This window comes from Callospermophilus lateralis, chromosome X (genome assembly GCF_048772815.1).
Source record: "Callospermophilus lateralis isolate mCalLat2 chromosome X, mCalLat2.hap1, whole genome shotgun sequence".
In the NCBI taxonomy this organism is placed as follows: Eukaryota; Metazoa; Chordata; class Mammalia; order Rodentia; family Sciuridae; genus Callospermophilus; species Callospermophilus lateralis.
The window spans coordinates 84869891-84895241 of NC_135325.1; positions in this window are offsets into that span (position 1 = coordinate 84869891).

A 25351-nucleotide genomic window follows, 5' to 3' on the forward strand; every position below is an offset into this window, starting at 1 on the left:
ATTGTAAAGTTTCTAAGCTGCAAGGCCTGAGTTAAAAAATAAAGGACCAGGTATTATTAAGTTCTTCTGCTACCCCCCAAACCTGAAATTCCTGTAGCTGTTAGGACAATACCCGGAACTGCCCAGTAAATATTCCCCCTGACCCTCTGGTTGTTTAATAACCTAGGACCCTGTGTAGCCTGGCACATAGGCATTCAGGGCCCAAAACCAATCAGTTTGAATGTGTACCCCGCTTAGGAGTGACCAATCACCCTGCCCAACCCGTTCCCGCCAATGAATGTACTAATCATGTCTAAGAATTGTTGTTTGATTTTCCCGCGGTATATGGTGATTTGTTAAAGGAGACTGTGATGTATGCAAAGCCCCCGCCCTCCCCAAAAAGTGTACTTAAACACTGCTCAAGCCCTGCCCGGGGCTCTGGGCTGCTCTCCCTTCTTGAGTGAGCACGGAGCCCCAGCGCGCTGGATTGGATCCTCAATAAACCCCTTTTGCTATTGCATGAGTTGGTCACTTGGTGGTCTCTTCCTCCGACGTTTGCCGGACCCTTACATTAAAAACTTTGATTCTCAGAAAACCTTCATGTCTGAGTTATCAATATCCTATTTGCTTTCATTCCCTCATTACATACAGACTGAAATGGTCTACAGAATAGCAACTATTTTGGAAATTCAGTTTTTCATAAGGCAAAGATCAGAGGAACTACAAAGAAGCTAGAAACTTGTCACACTGTGTTTCTCTGCATCTAGACATGCTTAGCCTCTTCATTGAAAAAAAGAAGAAGGAACAGAATCATATTCATGATGTTGCTAAATTTGGAAAAGAAAATATTCATACAGAATTTCCATCATAGGAATAACTTATATTTGTCCTCTCTGAAAAAAGTAAAGGGGTAAGTGATACAATACCTAGGATAATTATCTGGGTAAGGGTATCAATACAAACAGAGTACAATATTTGACATGTGCATTAGGAAGAAATATAACCAAATTTATAACCTATATGAGCCTAGAAAATTCTCCACACAGCATCCTGAATTTCTAATCCATTGCCAGTGCCATTGATCTGCTGGGCTACATCAACCAGATGGCAAAATATTTTGCATTGTAGCCTGGGTCCACAGCAGAGATTTGTTTTTCTCTGACCACTACTCAAAACTGGTTAGCTTTTAGATTAATAATAAATAATTTGTATGATGCCCTCAAAATGAAAATCCACTAAGAAGGTGTAACTGATAGCAGGGGCCAGAAGCAACTATTATTCTTTCCTTTTTTTCAATAGGCTATAACTTTGAACCTGTAGAATTAAATTCAACAAGGAGGACAGTCCCTGAATATTTGTGGGGTTCATTTCCTATGCTTTACCATCAAATTAACTTACTAAGATGTCAAATGTAGTTACTATATTCTATTAATCAGTTCTAATCATCATGGTATCATCAAAATGTAATGAGAAAGCATGATGTCATGTGTATTTTCATTGAAGAAAGAAAGGGAACCTGAAAGAGAGAAACTTGAATTTTCCTTCTCTGTTTCTTCCATGACTTTTCTTTCCTTTCAGTCCTTCTATTTCTCCTCCAGGTTTGGGTTGCCCTCCCCAGGAATTCCAGTGCTGCCAAGATCCAACCATGTCACCTGATCTTATCACTGGTAGGACAAAATTACAAACCTTCCTGCTCTCTTTGTGGAAGTTCTGCAGTATATCTTTATATCTTCCTGTATGTTCCTGTCTATTCTTCTCTCTCAATGTTCTAACTTTAACTGGTGACAGCCATTGAGAAATAAACTTAGATGGCATTTATATACCCCACAAGATTATACTTAAAATTTGCAAAAATCTCATCTCTAAGAATATAAGAGACAGGGATTATTCTTTTAGCAGCCAAAGAGGTGGTTTGGTCTTCTATCCAGAACTTGGTCTGTGAATTTGAAGCCCTGAACTCATATTTTTCTTTCCCAAGTTCTTTGGAACATATAGAAGATGACAAAAAAACTCTATTATACCTACTTTCACTGAAGTTCTATAGCTTTTGGCTTTGCATTTTGTGTCTGTCTTTTTCTCTCTGAATCATCTTTCAAAGATGGACATAATGAATATTTTTATGTAAGGTAATTGGGCATATCTCAGACATGCCTTTATTCTTTCTATCTGAAAGTCTTTGGATTATTTTGCCAACTGTGTCCTTTTTCAATTTATAATTATTTAGTACTAAAGATTTATTTATATAGTATTTAAGCCATAATTAAAAGAAATTACAATGCAAACATTCTTTTTAGGAAGGAGATAGTAAACAAAAGGCTATATTAACCCTTGAATATTAAGCCAAGATACAAGTTACAAGTTTTCTGAAAAAAACTCTACATGAGGTTTAAGCAACTTTTTCATTATTCCTATAGAACATGTAGGCCATCTGTTTGAAGAAGTACCCAGTTGTAGTATTTTAAAAGTTGAATTATGAAGAAGAAAAATATAAAATGTGGATCAAATATAATATAGACTTCAGATCTAATTTTTGGTTTCAATATTGAATATTGAAAATTTATGTTGTAAAACAGTACATAAAAGGGAGAAAGAATGTGACAGGTATGGAATGAATTTCAGAATCAAGGTGTATATGTAAATTTACCAATTTTTTAAACAATAATATTATAAAATGTCAGGGTCTAGAATCTTTAAATATAATCTATTTGAAAATTCTAGATTGTCTAAATAAATAGTATCTGCAGCCTAGTCAATAAAAACTAAAAATATCAGTCTATAAAGATTTATCTTGGGCCTAAACTCTTACATGTTCTGTATCCTTTAAACAGATGTTACTATAGCTTAAGTTTGGAAAGACACTGGGTAACTAGACACTTTTTAGAAGGCACTAACTATTCTTTCCATGGTCCACTTACCAAGTTCACTTTATCTACCAAGTTGCTTTTATTCAGTTAAATTTGTTTGGGTATTTCTTTGGTCTTTACCCAATTCTCTCTCCCTTAAAATTAGCAAGTGAATTACAACTGAAAGAGAAATAAAAAGGATAATTTAAATAATCTCTTCTAGTTCTAGAGCTTTGTACACCATGTTTTTTGAATGTGTATTTTAATGCCTTTAAATGTTTTTAGAAATTCTCAACTATTTTGCTTTATTCATTTTGTATTCTCTTTCCTCCTAAGACTGAAAGTACACATCTTTTAGACCTTTGCACCAAGGCTATTATCTCTGTTACGAAGGAAGATCTTCATTTAGGAAGGCAATTCAAAGCTAAGATTCAATTTAGAGAAGGATGACCTATTTCCAGTTCATTTTTTATTTTTAGTATCTAGCCCCTCATAATTTCTTAACTGAAATCCTTGGACTTTTCCTTTGTATCAGACCCAAAGATCCAGTTTTATTCCTCAAGCCCCATAACACTGTTGGAAGCTCTGCTCAGCTCCCCAACCTCTCTGCTGCTGCTTTCAAATTAGTAAATGTCTTATGGAGAAATACCCTGACAAATTTTTGGCCTCATCCCTTTGCTCCCCACTGCTTTGGAAATTTTTGTCTCCTACGGTTTTAGCTGCCTCACTAGTTGGCTTGTATCTTCAAATGGGAAGTTTTTAAATCCTTTTTTCTACTTCCACATATATTTTCTTTCAAGGGATTGGTGTAAGAGAAGTCAGTTTGTCATTTCCAAAAACGGAAATCTAGGTGGGCTAATTTAAAATTTCTGCAAAGACTTCCAGTTTTCATTTCAAGTTGACCTATTATGTTCCCAACTTGGTAATGCAGGTTGTGCATGTACTCATTTATCTACATCCTCATCAAGGGGTAATACAAAACTTAAAAATATTTTTCAGCCTAATGAAATGCTGTTTTAATACCCATGTTTTTGGGCTGGGGTTGTAACTCAGTGGTAAAGCACTTGCCTCGCATGCGTGAGGCCCTGGGTTCTGTCCCCAGCACCACATAAAAATAAACAAATAAAGATATTGTATTTAAAAATATACACATGTTTTTATATAAATGTTTTCCAGTTATTATCAATGCTAAGAAAACTTTTAACATTCTTTGGGCATTTGCTTTTCCTCATTGAACATTTTTGGAAGTTATGCCTACATGTTCTTTAAATTGTTCCAGTTCATGATCTCATGATCATACGTGCTCTGCAAACAGTAATATATATTTTTTCATGTGTATTTAAATGTTATTTTGTTACATTGCCAGGTACCCAGCTTTTAATGAATGCATTTTGTGGTTGGTAATCGATTTGCAAGTTGAATACAACAATGGTAAATTGGACAATATCAAACTTTTTACATTTAGATATATTTTGTGAATGTTTTCTCAAATTTGTCTCGTCTAATACATACATATAAGAATGTATATTTTCTCTGTATAATTTCTTCTGGATGCAGTATTCTATATTTTTCTATTAGATCACACTTGGTACATGTATTTTCTACTTCTCTGTATTATTACATAATTTGTTTGTATAGTTTATTTTCTAATAAATGTATATCTTAATATTCCAAAATTATACTGTCAATTTTTGTAGTTTTATTATTCATTGCTTTATATATTCAAAAGCTTTCATTGTAAATTCATATAGTACTATTTGCTTTTTTCTTCTTTAATCCTTTTCAATATTTGACAATCTATATTAAATTCATCTGGTGAAGTAAAGGTCCATTGAGAATCAGTAATGATAATTTAAATGGAATATTAGACTTCAGTAAAATTAAGAAATTAGCTAAATCTTTTTTTTAGAAAATACTTCTATGGAAGATCTCTGCTTTATTAAAGGCTGTAGCTCACAAGAAGTATTAAAGTAGTAATAGAAAGTTTCAGGCACTGTGATAAAGGGAGATAGAAGAAACTGATATATTGGGGTCATGACTGTATTTGGGATTGTGATTAAGGAAAATGCAATTATTTTGTAAGAATTCATTGCCAGATCCTCCCTATTACCCCCATATGTAAGTTTTAAATCTAAATTGACCAAAGAGTTGATAGATTGTACTTTATAATATAAGAATATAGTAAGGCTTTGATTGCAGAAGTATAAGTAATTTTTATAAGCCTTGTCATTTCAAACAAAAGCTAACAGTGGCTGAGTTTATAACCATTGCAGAAATTAAAAATCTTTTTTTAGAAGGGAGTAAAATTCACTTAAGCTAAAATTCACCACTTTAGCCTTCTTACAATGTACAATTTAGTGACTTCTCAGACATTAACAATGCTGTCAAATCATTATGTTTATCTAGTTCTAGAACATTTCATCAATCCCAAAGGAAACTTCGCACCCAGTAAGCATCCATTACCCTTTTTTACTATTCTCAGACCATAGCAATCAGTAGTCTGCTTTCAGTCTGTGTTAATTTGCTCATATATCTTCTTTTTTTAAAAAAATTGACTTTAAGTTTTATTTTTTAATTTTTTTCCAGTCTCCAAAATTTATTTATTTATTTTATTTACTTTTTTTTGGAAAATGAAATCAGACTTTTTATTGATAAAAATATGTCTGATTTAATAATTAAGTTTATAATTAAAACTAACTTTACCCATTAGCTTTGTTTGATTCTTTTTTTATTATTAGTTGTTCAAAACATTACAAAGCTCTTGACATATCATATTTCATACATTTGATTCAAGCAGATTATGAACTCCCATTTTTACCCCGTATACATATTGCAGATTCACATCGGTTCCACATCCACGTTTTTACGTACTGCCATACTAGTGTCTATTGTATTCTGCTGCCCTTCCTATCCTCTACTATCCCCCCTCCCCTCCCCTCCTCTCTCCTCCCATCTTCTCTCTCTACCCCATCTACTGTAATACATTTCTCTCTCTTGTTTTTTTCCCCTTTCCCCTCACTTCCTCTTATATGCAATTTTGTATAACAATGAGGGTCTCCTTCCATTTCCATGCAATTTCCCTTCTCTCTCCCTTTCCCTCCCACCTCTTGACCCTGTTTAATGGTGATCTTCTTCTCATGCTCTTCCTCCCTATTCTGTTCTTAGTTGCTCTCCTTATATCAAAGATGACATTTGGCATTTGTTTTTTTAGGGATTGGCTAGCTTCACTTAGCATAATCTGCTCTAGTGCCATCCATTTCCCTGCAAATTCCATGATTTTGTCATTTTTTAATGCAGAGTAATACTCCATTGTGTATAAATGCCACATTTTTTTATCCATTCATCTATTGAAGGGCATCCAGGTTGGTTCCACAGTCTAGCTATTGTGAATTGTGCTGCTATGAACATCGATGTAGCAGTGTCTCTGTAGTACGCTCTTTTAAGGTCTTCAGGGAATAGTCTGAGAAGGGGAATAGCTGGGTCAAATGGTGGTTCCATTCCCAGCTTTCCCAGGAATCTCCATACTGCTTTCCATATTGGCCTCACCAGCAATGTACAAGAGTACCCTTTTCCCCACATCCTCGCCAGCACTTGTTGTTGTTGTTTGACTTCATAATGGCTGCCAATCTTACTGGAGTGAGATGGTATCTTAGGGTGGTTTTGATTTGCATTTCTCTGACTGCTAGAGATGGTGAGCATTTTTTCATGTACTTGTTGATTGATTGTATGTCCTCCTCTGAGAAGTGTCTCTTCAGGTCCTTGGCCCATTTGTTCATTGGGTTATTTGTTATCTTCTTGTTTAATTTTTTGAGTTCTTTGTATACTCTGGATATTAGGGCTCTATGTGACGTGTGAGGAGTAAAAATTTGCTCCCATGATGTAGGCTCCCTATTTACCTCTCTTATTGTTTCTCTTGCTGAGAAAAAACTTTTTAGTTTAAGTAAGTCCCATTTGTTGATTCTTGTTATTAACTCTTGTGCTATGGGTGTCCTATTAAGGAATTTGGAGCCTGACCCCACAATATGTAGATCGGAGCCAACTTTTTCTTCTATCAGACGCAGAGTCTCTGATTTGATATCAAGCTCCTTGATCCATTTTGAGTTAACTTTTGTGCATGGTGAGAGAAGGGGATTCAGTTTCATATGGATTTCCAGTTTTCCCAGCACCATTTGTTGAAGATGCTATCCTTCCTCCATTGCATGCTTTTAGCCCCCTTATCAAATATAAGATAGTTGTAACTTTGTGGATTAGTCTCTGTGTCCTCTATTCTGTACCATTGGTCCACCCCGCCTGTTTTGGTACCAGTACCATGCTGTTTTTGTTACTATTGCTCTGTAGTATAGTTTGAAATCTGGTATCGCTATGCCGCCTGATTCACATTTCCTGCTTAGAGTTGCTTTTGCTATTCTGGGTCTTTTATTTTTCCATATGAATTTCATGATTGCTTTATCTATTTCTACAAGAAATGCCATTGGGATTTTGATTGGCATTGCATTAAACCTATAGAGAACATATCTTCTTATGCTTAGTAGTTTTTCAAAGACCATTCATATCATTCCATGTAACAATACTTCATTTTTATAACAGATTAATATTTTATATAATATATATATATATATATATGTCACATTTTGTTCATTATCCATTGATGGATATTTGGATTATTTCCAGTCTTGGAATCAATGCTGCTACTATGAATATAATTGTACATGTTATTATTTGGCTATATGTTTTCATTTCTTTGGGGGTATATATTAAGAGTGAAATTGCTTGGTCATATGATAAGTCTATGTTAAATATTTTAAGGAATCACCAAAGTGTGTCAAAGCAACTGTGCCATTTTATATTCATACTAGGAAATTTCAATTTTTCCTTTTCCTTGATAATTCTTGTTTTCCACATTTTTTATTGTTGGCATTATACTGGATTCAAAGTGATATCTCATGGCATTTTTCCATTTCCATTTCCTTTAGAATTAATTAGAGAACTTTTTCATCTGATGGTTGGTGATTATTTAGAGAACTAAAAGTTCAAGAATTTGCTCATTTCAAAAATCGATTGATTTTCTTTTTGTTGTTTAGCTGTATGAATTTTTTATATATTCTGGATACCAATTCCTTATCAGACATGATTTGCAAATATTTTCTCCCATTCTATAAGTTATCTTTTAATTTTCTTGGTAGAACCCTCAGAGGCTCAAGTATTTTTATTTTGATGAAATATACTTTATGATGTTTTTCTTTTACACTTGTGCTTTTGGTGTCATATTTTGGAAATCTTTGCCAAATTCAAGAACATGAAGATTTGAAACTATACTTTTTTCAAAGAGATTTTTTAGTATTAGCTCTTACATTTGGGTTATTCATCCATTTTGAGTTAAATTTTGTATACAACATAAGTCAAAGACTCAACGTATTTGACATATACCTATTTAGTTGTCCCAGAATTGCTTATTTTAAAGGCTAAGCTTTACCTATGGAAACGTCTTACTATTCTTAAGAAAACTCAATCAACTGTAATGTATTACTTTAATTATGGTCTATTAATTCTCTTCCATTTATTTATAAGTATCTTTTTTATTTTTATACCACCCAGTTTTGATTATTGTACCTTGTCATAAGTTTCAAGATCAAGAACTTGAGTGTCTCAACTTTGTCTTCCTTTTTCAAGATTTATTTGGCTACTCAGAACTCATTGAAATTCCTTTTGAGTTTTAAGACCAGTTTGTGCATTTCTGCAAAAAAATAATAAAATAAAACGTTGGAATTTTGACAGGAATTGCATTGAATCTGTAGATTAATTTGGGTATTAATGTCATATTAACAATATTATATGTTCCTATCAATGTTCCTAGCATATCTTCTCATTTATTTATTTATTCTTTAATTTCTTTCAGCAATATCTATAGTTTCAGTGTGCAAGTGCTACATCTTCTGATTATATTATTTCCTAAATATGTTAACCCTCTTTTATGCTTGCAGAAAAAAAAAACATTATGTGAGTTAGCTCTCTGCTTTATTACTCACATTATCAGGCCAATGTGCACATAATCCTGATTGAAGGCAACAAGGCACTGTGAGTCAATGCCCCACTTTTACCTGAAAAAAAAAATTTGCAGAGTTTCAAGGAGAGTTGAACTTTTACTTTACTCATCTTTACTGAGACAGACAGTATAAATCAGAATTCTGTCCAACCCACACACTATTCTTCAGTAAAGGTATTCCTAATTTAAAAAAATAAGATCAATAATCTAATGATTTTTAAAATCTCCAGATTGAAGTAGATCTTTTATAATAACAAAACCGACAGAAAACCACAACTTGACTGAGGAAAGACTATCAAATGATGCCAAAGATGTTAGAGAAATCTGATTAGAAATTTAAAAAATGATCATAAAAGCACATAAAAATCAATTGAAATATTACTCAGCCTTAAAGAAGAATTAAATTGTAGAATTTGCAGGTAAATGGATGGAGCTGGAGAATACCGCCCTAAGCGAAATAAGCCAAAACCAAAAAACCAAAAGCCAAATATTTTCACTGCTAAGCAGATGTTGATCCATAATGGGGGGGGGAGTAGGGGAGAATGAAGGAACTTTGGATTGGGCAGAAGGGAGTGAGGGAAGGGGAGGAAGTATGGGATGGGAAGGACAGTGGAATGAGTCAGACATTATTGCCCTATATACATGTATGATTACACTATTGGTGTGACTCTGAACCATGTACAGCCACAGTGTAGTCTATTGCCATGTATAACTAATTAAAAAATTTAAAAATAAAAAAATATCAATTGGAAGTGTGGAGTTTTGGCTCACTTGTTAGAGTGCTTGCCTAGGACATGTGAGGCACTGGGTTCAATCTTTATGAACCAAAAAATAAATAAATAAAGGTATTGTGCCCATCTACTACTAAAAATATTTTAAAAATCAATTGGGATCCTTGTGAAGTAGGTGTTAGCATCCTACAATGACACACTACCTTCTCTGCTGACTCTTCTGCTTACATTAAGGAATTCCGATATCTCTCCCAGACCTATGATGTTACCTGGCATGACATCTATGTTGTTCTGTCCTCTACTCTGACCCCAGATGAGCGAGCCCGCATTCAGCAGGCTGCTGGAGATCATGCTGAACTCCAGGATTGGCCAGGGGGTCCTGCTGATTGACAGGCGTTAGTCAGGAGATATGGCTGATTGGCAGGCGTTTCCACCGGCATCTGATTGATGTTCTTTTCCGGCGCAGGCTGCTTTGTTCTAAGTTGCCATTAAGTCGCCACCAAGTCGCCACTGACCTAACAAGTAGCTCTGTCTTTTTATTGCTGCATAGTGTGTCATTGTAGGATGCTAACACCTATGTCACAAGGAATCCAATTGATTTTTTAAAATATTTTTAGTAGTAGATGGGTATGGTTTTGGGGTATGGCTTCTTTTATTAAATATTATCTATGAGATTCGTGTATGGAGAATTTAACAGTAGCTCTGTCTTTTTAATTGCTGAAGATACTCTACATATATTAATCTCATAGATAATATTTAGTAAAAGAAGCCATACCCAAAAGATACATATTGAATGATTCTATTAATATGAAGTTCAAGATCAGACATAACTCATCTATGTCAATACGGTTAGAAAATTTGTAGATAGAGAAGGTGCGGCAATTGAAAGAAAAGAGGGAATAAACTTCCCTTAGTGGTGTAAGGGACTGGCGAACGTTGGAGGAAGAGACTACCAAGAGACTGACTTTATGCAATTTGCAGAAGGGGGTTTATTGAGAATCCAGCGCGCTGGGGCTCCGTGCTCACTCAACAAGGGAGAGCGGCCCAGAGCTCCGAGCAGGGGTTGAGCAGTGCTTAAGTACACTTTTTGGGGAGGGCGGGGCTTTGCATACATCAGAGCAAATCATCATGAGGCACGGGAAAATCAAACAACAACTCTAAAACATGATTAGCACATTCATTGGCGGGAACAGGTTGGGTGGGAGTGATAGGTCACTCCTAAGGAGAGAATACATTCAAACTGATTGATTCGGGCCCTGAATGCCTGCGTGCCAAACTGCACAGGGTCCTAGGTTATTAATCAACTAAATGGTAAGTATCAGGCATTGTCTTAACTGCCTCAGGAATTTCAGGTTCTGTGTGCAGTTCAGAAACTTTACAATACCTAGTCTTTTACATTTTAATTCAGGCTTTGCAGCTTAGAAACTTTACCCTTTCAGTGGTAAAATTGTTATACATGTTAAACTATGTGGTGATTGCAGTACTATATGTATATGTAAAATGTCATTAAGCTATACAAATAATATGTATAAAGTTTAACTTATGGAAATTGTGCCTCAATTTGGAATGCATAAGTGAATTCAGCAAAGTAGCAGGATATAAAATGAACACCCATAAATCAAATGCATTCCAATACTCCAAGGATTAATCAGCTGAAAAAGAAATGAGAAAAACTATCCCATTCACAATAACCTCAAAAAAAAGGAAATACTTAGGAATCAACCTAAGAGAAGAGATGAAACATCTCTACAATGAAAACTACAGAAAGAAATTAAAGAAGACCTTAGAAGATGAAATACCTCCCATGTTCTTGGATAAGCAGAATTAATATTGCCAAAATGGCCATAATACCAAAAGTGCTATACAGATTCAACACAATTTCCATCCAAATCCCAATGATATTCTTCAAAGAAATAGAAAAATATATCATAAATTCATTTGTAAAAATAAAAGGCCCAGAATAGCCAAAGCAATCCATAGTGAGAAAAACAAAGCAGGGGGCATTATGATACCAGACCTTAAATTATACTACAGAGCTATAGTAACAAAAATAGCATGCTATTGACACCAAAACAGGCAAGAAGACTAATTAAACATAATAGAAGATATAGAGACAAACTTACATGAATACAGTTACCTCATACTAGACAAAGGTGCCAAAACATACACTAGAGAAAAGATAGCCTCTTTAATAAGTGGTTCTGAGAAAACTGGTGATCCATATGTAATAGAATGAAATTGAACCCCTATCTCTCACCCTGCATAAAAGTCAACTCAAAGTGGATCAAAAACCTAGAAGTTAGAGCAAAAACCCTGAACATACTCAAAGAATATGTAGACCCAACACTTCAATATATTGGCTTAGGAACTTAATTCCTTAAGAAGAATACTAAAGTGCAAGTCATAAAATTTAAAAATGAATAAATGGGATGGCATAAAACAAAAAAACTTCTTTGAGCAAAGGAAATATTCAAGAACATAAAGAGAGATCCTACATAATGGGAGAAAATCTTTGCCACCTGTGTCTCAGATAAAGCACTAATCTCCAGAATATACAAAGGACTCAAAAAACAACACCAAACAAACAAACAAACGTACAACCTAATTAAACAATTGGGCAAAGAAACTGATCAGACACTTCATAGAAGAAGAAATATGAATGGTCAATAAATACATTAAAAAATGTTCAATATCACTAACAATTAGAGAAATGAAAATTAAAACTATACTGAGATTCCATCTCACTCCAGTCAGAATGGCAACTATCAAGAATACAAGTAACAATAAATGTTGATGAGGATGTGAGGAAAAAGGTACACTCATACATTGCTGGTGGGACGCAAATTGGTACAATCACTCTGAAAGGAGTATGGAAATTCTTCAGAAAACTTGGAATGGAACCACCATTTGACCCAGTTATCCCACTCCTTGGCATACATCCAAAAGGTTTAAAATCAGCATATTACAGTGACACAGCCACACCAATGTTTATAGAAGCACAGTTCTTAATAGCTAAACAGTGTAACCAACCTAGGTGCCCTTCAGTAGATGAATGGATGAAGAAATTGTGATATATACACACAATGGAATATTAGTAATTGGATGAAACTGGAGAATATTATGCTAAACAAAATAAGCCAATCCCAAAGAACCAAAGGCTGAATGTTTTCTCTGATACACAGAGGCTAATTCACAATAACGGGGGGGGGGGGGGGTGATAGAGGTACTTTGGATTAGAGAAAGGGGAGTGAAGGGAGGGGAAGGGGTAGGAATGATAGTAGAATGAATCAGGCATTATTAGCCTATGTTTATACATGATTATACAACCTGTGTAACTCTACATCATGTACAACCAGAAGAATGAGAAGTTATACTCCATTTATGTATGATGTGCCAGATGCATTCTACACAGAGGCTAATTAACAATAAGCAGGGTGGGGGTGGGGGTGGATAGAGGTACTTTGGATTAGACAAAGGGGAGTGAAGGGAAAGGAGGGCTATAGGAATAGTAAAGTTTGTAGAATGAATCTAACATAATTCTCCTATATACATATATAAAAATACGAGCTTCCCACTATCATATACACCCACAAGAATGGGGTCCTAATTAGAATAAGATATATTCCATGCTTGTATAACTATATCAAAATGTATTCTACTGTCATGTACAACTTAAAAAATTAAATGAGAAAGAAAAGTGTACCTTAAGTGAGAAAGTAAAATGCAATTAAAAATATGACAAAAAATTAAGACTGCTTATTTTAAAATTAATACATTTTATATATGCATGGGGGTCAATTGTTAAGATACAAATATCTTTACTTTCTTCTCTTTTAAAAAGTGCATTGCAGAACAGAACCAAAAGTGATATATAAATACATCTAAAGTAAGAAATTATTAGTGACATAAAATCATTATAGATGCTCTTAAATTTTAAAATATATCTACTCCAAATTCATTTTAGCAATGTATAACACCACCAACAATATGCCTTTGTCAACATACCTTAGCTGGTCAGGGTATTAAAATTTTTATTGTTATTGTTAGCAAAATTGATAGGTAAAAAATGCTTAAACAAGTGCAGGGGTTGTGGTTCAGTGGTAGAGCACTTGCCTCGCACATGTGAGGCACTGGATTCAATCCTCAGTACCACATAAAAATGAATAAACAAAATAAAGATATTGTGTCCATGTATAACTAAAAATATTTTTAAATGTTTAAATGTCATTTTTGGCATATGAGTATTGAGAGATTTAATGATTATGACCATCCTTCTCTATGCTTACAACTATGATACACTGGACATACAGCAAACAGGCAATGCCAACTCTGAAGGAGTTGGAAATAAGACAGAGTCACTAGAGACCTCAGGACTTGCAGAAAACAGCAGTTAATTTTCTTAGTTTCCTTATTACTTCTATACATCCTGGAGACTGCACTGCAGAAGTTTCCAACTCATAAAAACTATCAGAAATATGAAATAAAATAAAGCTCCAAGGAAAGACTATTTCCCATTGTCAGATGTTAGAAAAGTGTAGCTCAACAACAGAAAACCTTTGGACAATAATTGCCCTAAACCAATGAAACACTAATATAAAAACTGCACATCTCTTGCAATTTCAGTAGAACTGAACAGGAGATCAATCGTCCTCCCCATATACCTGCCCCAGGTAAGCAGCTGCACACTACAATTTCCCTACTTCCTGGTCAGGAAGCTCATATATGTTAAAATTGGTGAAAGCAGACAATAGTGTAATTTCCCAACCAGGTGGTAGAGGGGATAGCAGGCAGCTGATCTTCCATTCCCATGCCCTGCAGAAGCAGGCAATGCTTGAAATCATCTGCTCTGGTACATTGACAATGGGGTCAGGTAAGGAGCATGGTCTATATCCTTATATGACATCAACAACACAGAACAAGGTGGTGCAAGTCAGAAATAGTAAGGAGTTCTCTTTTTTTCCCACCTCTGGTGTCAGTGAGGTAGAGAGCCGAGTATCCACTTACATAGTAGCAACAAGAGTGAACAAAGAGGTTCAAAGCCAGGCTTATTGGCAATCTGATTGTTCTCCCTGGTTTCATAGGGCACAGTGTGAAGCCACGTCTTCCATCTTCTGTGAGGTAATGTGAAGACAGTACCTTTTTTTTTCCTAGGTGGTGTTGGTGAAATTGAGACAAAAGCAAAACAAACACACTCCCCAGAAACAAAACTAGGCCTGTTTGTAAATTACCTGATTATCAAAATAGAAATTTACAGTGAATGTATAAAATACTCCTATACTTAATCAGGTAATGTTTTAGTATAAAAAATAGCATACAATGGGCTGGGGTTTTGGCTCAGTGGTAGTACGCTCATCTACCATGTGTGAGGCCCTCTGTTCAATCCTCAGCCCCACAAATAAATAAATAAAATAAAGGTATCATGTCCACCTACAACTAAAAAAATATATACAAAAAATAGCATACAAAAATCAACACAATTTCTACGTGTTAACAATGAACACATGGAAATAAAATTTTAGAGAACAGTGTCATTTGCAACCATCCCAAAAACTGAAATATATAGGTATACATTTGACAAATCTTGTGTAGATACTATATGCTTAAAATTACAAAATACTACAATAAATTAAACACCTGAATACTTTAAAAGTCTTACTGTGTTTGTGGAATGGAAGTGTAAACATAATAAGATGTCATTTCTCCCAAATTAATCCATAGGTAATGAATTCCCTATAAATATCCCAGACATACACCAGTTTATTCTAAAATTTGCATGAAAAGGCAAGGGAACAAAATAGTTCAGTCATTTTTTTGGCATTAATACCTATAGTACAGTAATCTAGACAGTGTGGTATTAGTGAATGGATAGACACATAGATCAATGAAACAGAATGGTGAAGACAGAAATATATCCACACAAATATACTTACCTAAATTTTGACATGTAAAAGCAGTTCAATAAAGGAAGGATAATCCTTTACAACAAATGGTCCTGGAAGTATAGGACAACCATAGGCAACAAAGTAAAATTCACCCTAAGGCTCACATTTTATACAAAAATTAATTCAAAATAGGTTGTGGACTTAAAGGTAAAGTGTAAATCTAGAAAACTGTTTGAAAACATTATACTATGTATGCCCATATTGAAATATAACATGTTATACCATTAATATCTAAAACTTGTATGTTTATGTATCAGTTGAAAATTAATTTAATCTACAAATATTAAAAATAAACTTTTAGGAAAAAATCTTCAGGATTCAGGGATAGGCAAACTTGTTAGATTTAAAACCAATGACACTCCCATCCCATCCCTATTGTCTACCCATACTACTGTGACCTCTCTCTCTCTCTCTCTCTCTCTCTCTCTCTCTCTCTCTCTTTTTGTCAAGATCATTGTATTGTCTTGAACAACTAATAAAAAAAGGAAAAAAAAAGAAAACCAATGACACTACCTAAAAATGAAAAATATTTACTTTAAACAATTAACCACTTTGATTCTGATAAAAGACACTATTAAGAGGATGCAAGGGTAAATTATATACTTGGAGGGAAAGTTTTGAACATCACATTTGATAAAGCACTAATATCTAAAATATATAAAGGGCCATGAAAACTCAACAGTAACAGATAAGCAATTCAATTTGAAAATAGGCAAACATTTCACTAAAGAGGATTAAACATTGAAAATAAGCCTGAAAAGATTAGCCAGTAGGGAAATGCAAATTAAAACCACAATGCGATATCATTACCATTATTAGATAGGCCTAAATTTTTCTTTAAAATTAATAATACCAACTGCTGGTGAGGATGCAAAGAAACTGGACATATTGCTGTCAGGCATGTAAAATAGTATAGTCACTAAATCTGGCATAGCAGTTTTAATACTAAATGTTCAATAAACCATTGTATGTACTCTTGGCATTTATTCCAGAGATTTGTATTTAAAAAGCCCTATACATGAACGTTCATAGAAGCTTTATTTAATATACAAAATATTGGAAATACCTAGATATCCTTCAATGGTCAAATGATTAATTGTGATACATCCCTCTCAGCATGGAATATTACCTAGTAATGTAAAAGAATGAGTTACTGAAATACACATAACTTTAGATGAGTCTTCAGAATATTATACTGACTAAAAAAGCGAGTCTCTGAAATATCATATACTATGTGATTCTATTTATGTAGTAATCATTAAAAGGTGAAATTATAAAAAATGGAGTATAATTTAGTAATCTCCTGTGGTCAAGGATGGTGTAGAAGAGTGAGTTGAGTGTGGCTATGAGAAAGAACAGAATGGGGAAAAAATGGCAAGTTATGTCCTATGTCATAATTAAATTGCTTGAACTGGTGGAGTACTTAAAAGTAGTAGTAGGGTTCTTCAGGCCTCTTCTAGGAACTGGAGTAAGCCCTGATGTCTTACCCAGAGTTACTGTTCTATGGTTAGGCACTGCAGGATTCTGCTGGACTCTGGGGAGAATAACCATGAAGGGACCAGCCGTAGGCTCTGATGCCTTGCCAGAGTCCACCAACACTGCAGTACCATGTCACATTCTCAGGCCATAGTCAGCCAAGGACAGAACAGCAATAGAAAGGGAACAAGGCCCATCTTCCTATGGGCTGCCTATTGTAGAGTTAGACTTGTGGCACAAGACCACTACAACCATCCAGGTAGAAGGCTGGATGAAATAGAAATCTGATATATCAGAGACTCTAACACTGGGCTGTTCCAGGAGCTCCATTTGAGGGCACTGGCATGGAGAGGTTGCCATCTACACAGTGTTAGGTCTCATCATCCCAACACTGAGTTTCAAGACAAAGTCCTATACTTACTACAATGTGCTACCCTTAGTTAATGTGGTACATATAAATAATATCCAGCCATAATAATATCCAGTGATAAAAAGGTTGAAATCCTGTCATTTGTAACAACATGGATAGAAATGGAAATCACTATATTTCGTGAAATAAGTCAGATACAGAAAGATACATAGTGCCCAGATGCTATGGCACAGGCCTGTAATCCCAGTAGCTCAGGAGGCTGAGGCAAGAGGATCACAAGTTCAAAGGCAGGCTCAGCAATTTAGTGAGGCCCTAAGCAACTTAGAGAATTCCTAAGCAAGACCCTGTCTCAAATTGAAAATCAAAAGGGCTGGGGATGTGGCTCAGTGGTTGAGCTCCTGTGGGTTCAATCCCTGGTAATGAAAGGAAGGAAGGAAGGAAGGAAAGGAGGGAGGGAGGGAAGGAGAGAGAGAGAGAGAGAGAGAGAGAGAGAGAGAGAGAGAGAGAGAGAGATAGGTAGTTCAATCTCTCTAGCAATTATAGAAATGCAAATTAAATCTACACTGATATTCCATATCACTCCAGTCAGAATGGCAACTATCAAGAATACAAGCAACAATAAATGTTGGCAAGGATGTGGGGACATAAAGGCACACTCATACATTGCTGGTGGGACTGCAAATTTGTGCAACCAATATGGAAAGCAATTTGGAGATTCCTTAGAACACTTGGAATGGAACCACCATTTGACCTGGTGATCCCACTCTTTGATTTATATTCAAAGGACTTAAAATAAACATAGTACAGTGACACATACACATCAATGTTTATAGCTGCTCAATTCATAATAGCTAAATAGTGGAACCAACCTAGGTGCCCTTCAACAGATTAATGGATAAAGAAATTGTGATGGGCTGGAGTTTTGGCTCAGCGGTAGAGTATTTGCCTGGCATGTGTGAGGAGGCCCTGGGTTCAATCCTCAGCACCACATATAAATAAATGAATTAAATTAAAGATCCATTTACAAATAAAAAAAGAAATTGTGACATATATACACAATGGAATATTAGCAATTGGATGGAACTGGAGAATATTATGCTAAGCAAAATAAGCCAATCACAAAGAACCAAAGGCTGAATGTTTTCTCTGATACACAGAGGCTAATTCACAATAGGGGGGCGGTGATAGAGGTACTTTGGATTAGAGAAAGGGGAGTGAAGGGAGGGGAAGGGGTAGGAATGATGTGTATAACAAATTAGAACAAAGTAAAAAAAAACATTTAAAGAAAGAAAGAAAACTACACGATCTTACATGTAGAATCTAAAAAATAGTTCATTTCATAGAAGTTGAAGTAGAATAGTGGTAATAAGAGGCTGGGGACAGTAAGGAGAGGGGCAGAGAAGGGGTGATCAATATGTGCTAATTATAGTTAGATAGGAATGAGACGTTCTGTTGTTATATATAATAGAATGACCATGAATAATGAAAATGTACCGTGTATTTCAAAAAGCAGGAAGAAATGGTTTTGAATTTTTTCACCATAAAAAATAATAAAAATTTGAGTAGATAGATACCTTGATCTGAACATTATATAATGCACATGTTGAAATGCCACATAGTATTCCATAAATAGGTATAATGTTTATGTTTTTATGTATCAGTTAAAAATCAATTTAAGTTAAATAATAGGCAATTTTTTCAATCAATTCTTCAACAAGGAAGATTTACAAATAACAAATAAAAATATAAAAGATGTTCAACATCATTAGTAATTAAGGAAATGCAAATCAAAACCACTACATACTTAACAGGGCTCTTAAAAAAAATCTTCATATACTAACGTTGTTAAGGATGCAGAGGACTGAATTTTCTTGTGCCTCTGATGGAAACGTAAAATGGTCCAACCACTGTGAAAAATAGTTTGGCAGTTTCTTAAAATGTTATACATATACCTACTGTATGATTCAGCCATTCTACTCCTAGGTAATTACACAACAGGAAAAAAGGGAGTCCCTACAAAGATTTGCACATTAATAATTGTAACAGCTTTATTTACAATAGCTCCATACTAGAAACAACCACAATGCCCATTAACTGTTGAGTGGATGAAAAATTGTGGTATATCTGTTAAATGCAAGACTTAATCAGCAATAGAAAGGAATAAACTATTGAAAGATAAAATAAGGAAATCTCAAAATGACTATTCTGAGTAAAATAGACTGATTAAGAGATTGCTTACTGTACAAGTGCATTAACTAGAAAAAAACTAAACAAATCTGAGGTGACAAAAAGCAGATTGGTAGTTGACTGGAGATAGGAATTGAGTGGGGGAGAAGTATTATGAAGGGGTATGGAAAACTTAATAATCTTGATTGCACTGATAATTTCAATAGTTTATATATACTAACCTTATTGTTAAATTATTATATTTAAATACATGCATTTTATCATATGCTATTTACACTGCAATAAAGCTATTTTTCAAAAGAAAGTTATGAAACATGGTTTATTTCTATGTCCTTTCCTAATGGTACAAAATAAATTTCTTAGACTGAATATTTACATATATAAATTTATTTCTCACACTCCTAATCAAGGCACAAACATATTTGTCTAGTGAGGATCTGTGCCTTCTTGCTGCAACCCCATATAGCACAAGGGGCAACATTGACAAATCCTGTGTCCGGGTCCTTGCATGGCAAGAGAGATGTATAAAGCCATGTTTATTGTGGCACTATTCACAATAACCAAGTAATGGGCTCAGCCTAAATGCCCATCAGCAAATGGATAGACAAAGAAAATGTGTAATAAATACACAATGGAGGATTATTCTGACATGAAAAACCAAATCAGGTCATTTGCAAGAAATGGATGGAACTGGAAATCATCATGTTAAGCAAAGTAAGTCCAACTCAGACAAGTATCACATGCTTTCTCTCATATGTGGAATATAGAAAAAAACATAAAAATATAAGGGGGATGATTAAGAAAGGTGAAGAGGACCACAAGGAGGAAATGGGTAAGAAAGAGAAATAGGGAAGGTGAAAAACAATCAAAATACATTATATGTATGAATGAAAATGTAACAAAGAAATTCATTATCTTGTACAATTAATAATCTGATAATTATAATAAGTGATTTTAAAATCTCAAAAAAATTATTTCAGTAATTATCAGAGCATATCTAGGTAGAAAAATCAGATAAGTTAGGGGTGGTGGTGATATAGTATTATACCAAATCACTTCTATGTTATGTAATTCTCTCACTTCATTTTTTAAAAAATAATACATTTGTACTACCAGAAAAAAGAGATATTTTTAAAACAAAAGAAATATTTTGCTCACAATCATATTTTAAATGATAAAAAGTGTTTTATATAAAAATGTTCAAATATATTGTTGAATTAAAAGCCCTACCTTTCAAATAATATTTGCATATGTGTCTAAAAACATATGAAGGGTAAAATCTATACATATTAGCAGTGAATATCTCTGGTACGTTACATTGTCTTCTTTATGTAAATGTTCCTTGACTCACTATGAAGTTGGAGCCTAATAAGCCAATAATAAATTGAAAATATTGTGTCAGAAATACATTTAATGAGGGCTGGGGTTTTGGCTCAGAGGTAGAGCGTTCACCTGGCATGTGTAGGACATTGGGTTCAATCCTCAGTACCACATAAAAATAAAATAAAGATATTGTGTCCAGCTACAACTAAAACATAATATTTTTAAAAAATACATTTAATGCATCTGACCTACTAAACATCGTAACAGCCTAGCCTACTTTAAATATGCTCCAAAATCATCTAATACAAAACTTACGCTTATAATAAAATATTGAATATCTCATATAATGCATTGAATAATGTTCTGAAAGTGAAAAATAGCATGGCTATATGGGGAATCACCATTAATCACACAGCTGAAAGCATACTAGACCTGAAGCATGTTTGATGCATTGAACTAAAATTAATTGCTGTTTGATATGAATGCTACAGTGAGAGGGTCATCCATTTCTCTCTTCTGATGAAGTGTAAGAAAAGCTATTAAAAGGCACAGGGACATTAGCACTTGTTGATTGCTTAGCAGGCATAGTGTTCTTCAGGATGTTATTTTGCTCTTACAGTGTGGTTCTTCTTTGCATTACACATTTCTGTATCTCAAGCAAAATCCTGTACATGACAGTCATCACCTGTTAATCTCTTACAACGAATGTCCATGTCTTCCAATATCTGTATGCCAATGCTGACTGTAATGTCTGTTCCAGTTTCTTTCATTTTTGGTTGGGAGTATGAAGGATTTAACCCAGGGTCACTTATACAATGAACCACATCTCCATTCCTTTTTTATATGTTTTATTTTTGAGCTAGCATATCACTAAGTTGCTTAGGGCTTCACTAAATTGCTGAGGCTGGCTTTGAACTTGCAATCCTCCTGCCTCAGCCTTCCAAGTCACTTGGATTACAGGTATGCACCACCATGCCTGGCACCTTCAGTTTCTTTGCTGTAAATTTTCTTTATGTAAATTATACTTCCTCTGTCTCAATTCTGTACTTCTTTCTTCCTTCAGTTTTATCAGATACTCATTGAAAACCTTTTTAGCTTCAATGCTAATAAACTCATGAATATCCTCTTCACTGATGTTAAATGCTGTGTTCCAAGCACTAATATCTTTTAACTTAGTATTTTATCAACAGCAGTATCTTTTTAAAAGTCTTTAAATGTGTTCACTTCTTTAAAACTTCAAAACTTTATAAAACTTTCTCCCAAATGCTATTCATGAAGGCTGTGTGCCTTCTTCCCATGCTGCAGCAAAATTCCAGATAGCATTTACAATGTTAAAACCTTCCCAAATATCTAAGACTATTTGAGTAGATTCATTTATCTCAACAGCCTCCAGAAATGTTTGATGTAAATAGAACACTTTAGACATAGTCATTGTGTCTAGGTCCCTTGGTTGAATGACTGCAGTTGTGTTTGGTTGCAAATACACAACCTTTACATCGGGATGCATGCCACTGATATGCTGTGGATGTCCTGAAGCACCAAGTTCAGAAGAATCTTGAATGGGATGTTGTTTTTCCTAGAGTATCCTATTTACTATGAAATAAAACAGTTCAAAAATCAGTCTTTACATGCAAATTGACTAATTTAAAATAATTTTTCTAAATTTATCTGCTGCCTTAATTCTCAAAGAGTAAGCCCCTACCTAGTGCTATTTACAAGTACCAAACTAAGATTTTAACTTACATAAAACTTATCAATTCAAATCTTTGACTGTTCAGGGATCTGTATGAGAGGAAAAAACCTACTTTGACTTATTGATAAAAGGGTATAAAGAAAAATTGAATTATGGCATTTGCAGAAAATATATGGAACTAGAGACCATCATGTTAAGCAAAATAGGTCAAACTCAGGTCAAGGGTCCTTTGTTTTCTCTCATATGCAGAAGCTAGAGAGGAGAAAGGAAAACAAAGGTGGGGGTGTAACTCCTAAAATTTAAAGGGAGATCAGTATAAGAAAGGGAACAAGGGGTTGGAGACAGGGATGGAGGAGGAACTGCTGGTAAGTGATATTGGCCAAATTATATTGTTATATTTGGGGCATGTACAAATATGTAACAACAAATCCCATCAATATGTACAACATAATGCTCCAATAAAAATGTGGAAATAAAAAAATCAATCTTTAATCAATACTGATGTCATGCACACTTTCTTGTTGTGGCAATAGTAAACAGGAAGTGCATGCTAGTTCACATCCTCAAATGCTCTCAAGTTCTTTGAGGGGTAGACTCAAAAATATCTTAATTAAAATCCTACAACAACAACACCTCCAGTGTTTTATGGTCTTTGAATGCCTTGATCCTGAATTTTTCAGTCTTGATTAAGATATGTACACTCTGGCAAACACTTCCAGAACACTGTCTTTTCATCAACATTAAATAATTTTGATAAATAGTTCTAACTCACAATTCTTCCTTAAAATCTTCAGTTCCTTCAGTACTGGCATTTGCAGCTTCACTGCTGACTTTAAAATTCTGAAAATTACGATGCCTTTTGAAGCACTGGAACCACACATGATACGTGTATGCATAGGATCATTGGCATACTCTTTTGGCATATTGAAAGACATTTTACTTTATCCCACATCATCAGCAGGATGAAAGGTATACACTTATGTATCTGGTTTTCATCCATGTGACAAGTAATTTTTCCACGTCATTGATTAAGCCAGCTCTTTTACTTTTGATGACCATGGATTTAACTGATGCTGACAATTTCATTGCACGTCTGATCCACTGTTTATCCTTTGGAATGGTTGAGATAATCAATTCAAGGGTCCTTGCTTGCAATGGACATTAGTGGCTTACTGCCTTCATGCTGAGCAATTACCTTGAATTTCATCTCAAGAGTGAATTGCCTTATTCTTCTCACCAGAAGCAGAGTACACAGAGGGACATTTGTAGACATGATTCTATAGCAAAACCCAAAATAATGCTGGAAACACAGTACACAGTAGAGTTGTTTACCTTGTGATCCTATGGCTGATTGGGAGATATGGCTTGCTGCTGTTGCCCAACATTGTAAGGGAGGACTGTACTGTATCATATCCATAGTTTCAGAAAGATTAAAATTCAAAGCTCAAAGTGAGCTTTAATCAATGAATATCAATTTCACATCATTGTAAATTGAATCATCTAAGAATCATCTTACTGTATTTTTAAATTTTCTATGTGTAATTATTTTTTAGAAAAAAAATGACAATAAAGACATTACAATATTTTTATGTCTGGTGCTTTCAGTTTCTTTCCCATAGTTCAGTATTATAAGTAAAGGAAACCCATAGACTACTTTTCCCCTGAATCCTTTGCCAGTTTGAAATTTATTAGATTATCTCAGTAGGAGACATTGATAGGATATTGGAAGGTGAAAGAAAGAGAAGCTATTGTTCTTTATCTTCATTCTTTGTTTTTCTTTTGTCTCAGTGTTTCCTACAATAGTGGCAACAGCAGTAAGGAGGTAGACTCCTCAGTAGTGGTGTAGGTTCCTTAGTAAAATTGTGATTTCCTAGGTTCTTGCTGTGGTGGTAATTCTCAGATGCCATGGCAGCCTAGGCAGTAGGGTGCTCCTGACTTTCACTCTAATAGAGGTAATGGGAATTCTAGCAGTCTTGGTAGAACAGCACTTGTATGATTTTATTCCCATAGCCTCAGAGAACTCATGGGCTTTGGCTCCGATGACAATAGTGTAGGTGACTTTGAACATGCAGGCTTCTGTAACATCAGTGTTGCTCACACACATATGAATACAGTGTGTGTGTGTAATATACATACTTACCAATTTGAATAAATTAACAATAATAAGAATATTTTGGTCATAAAATGATGTGATAGCACTCTTAGTTTATTGTTAAAGTATATTCCATGTAGGTGATCTCCTTTGTAAAATCCCCACTCTTTTTTCTTTATGTTTGTATTTTTACTGTATTCTCATGGACAGGATTCCTTCTTCAACATAAGACATTTCTTTGATGGTTCTTCTTTTGTCTCTTGTATATACTCTAGTATCTTTAGCACTGTCCATTCAAAACAAGTGTACAAATCTCCTTAAAGTTTTAGGAGGAAAAGGTGATGTCATCAAAGGTGACAACAATTAGTAATTCAAAACCAAAAGAACCTTATTAAAAACACAGCTTTCATAGAGAATCAGAAATTAAAAACAGATCAATGGCCTAAGAATTCTTTCACAGTACAGAGAATCCAGGCTAGATTTCTGGTTTATCAATGAACCAAATGTAATCTTCAAATACTCTGTGGTTCATTTGGGCTTCATTTTCCCTGTCTCCCTTTTTTTGCTATGTCTTCATTAGCTGCTTGCTACATGATTAGGTAGGTTAGTAGTAAAAACTTTTAATCATTGTAACTTTGTTTTTATGGATTTATATGTAGTAGTCCTCATTTT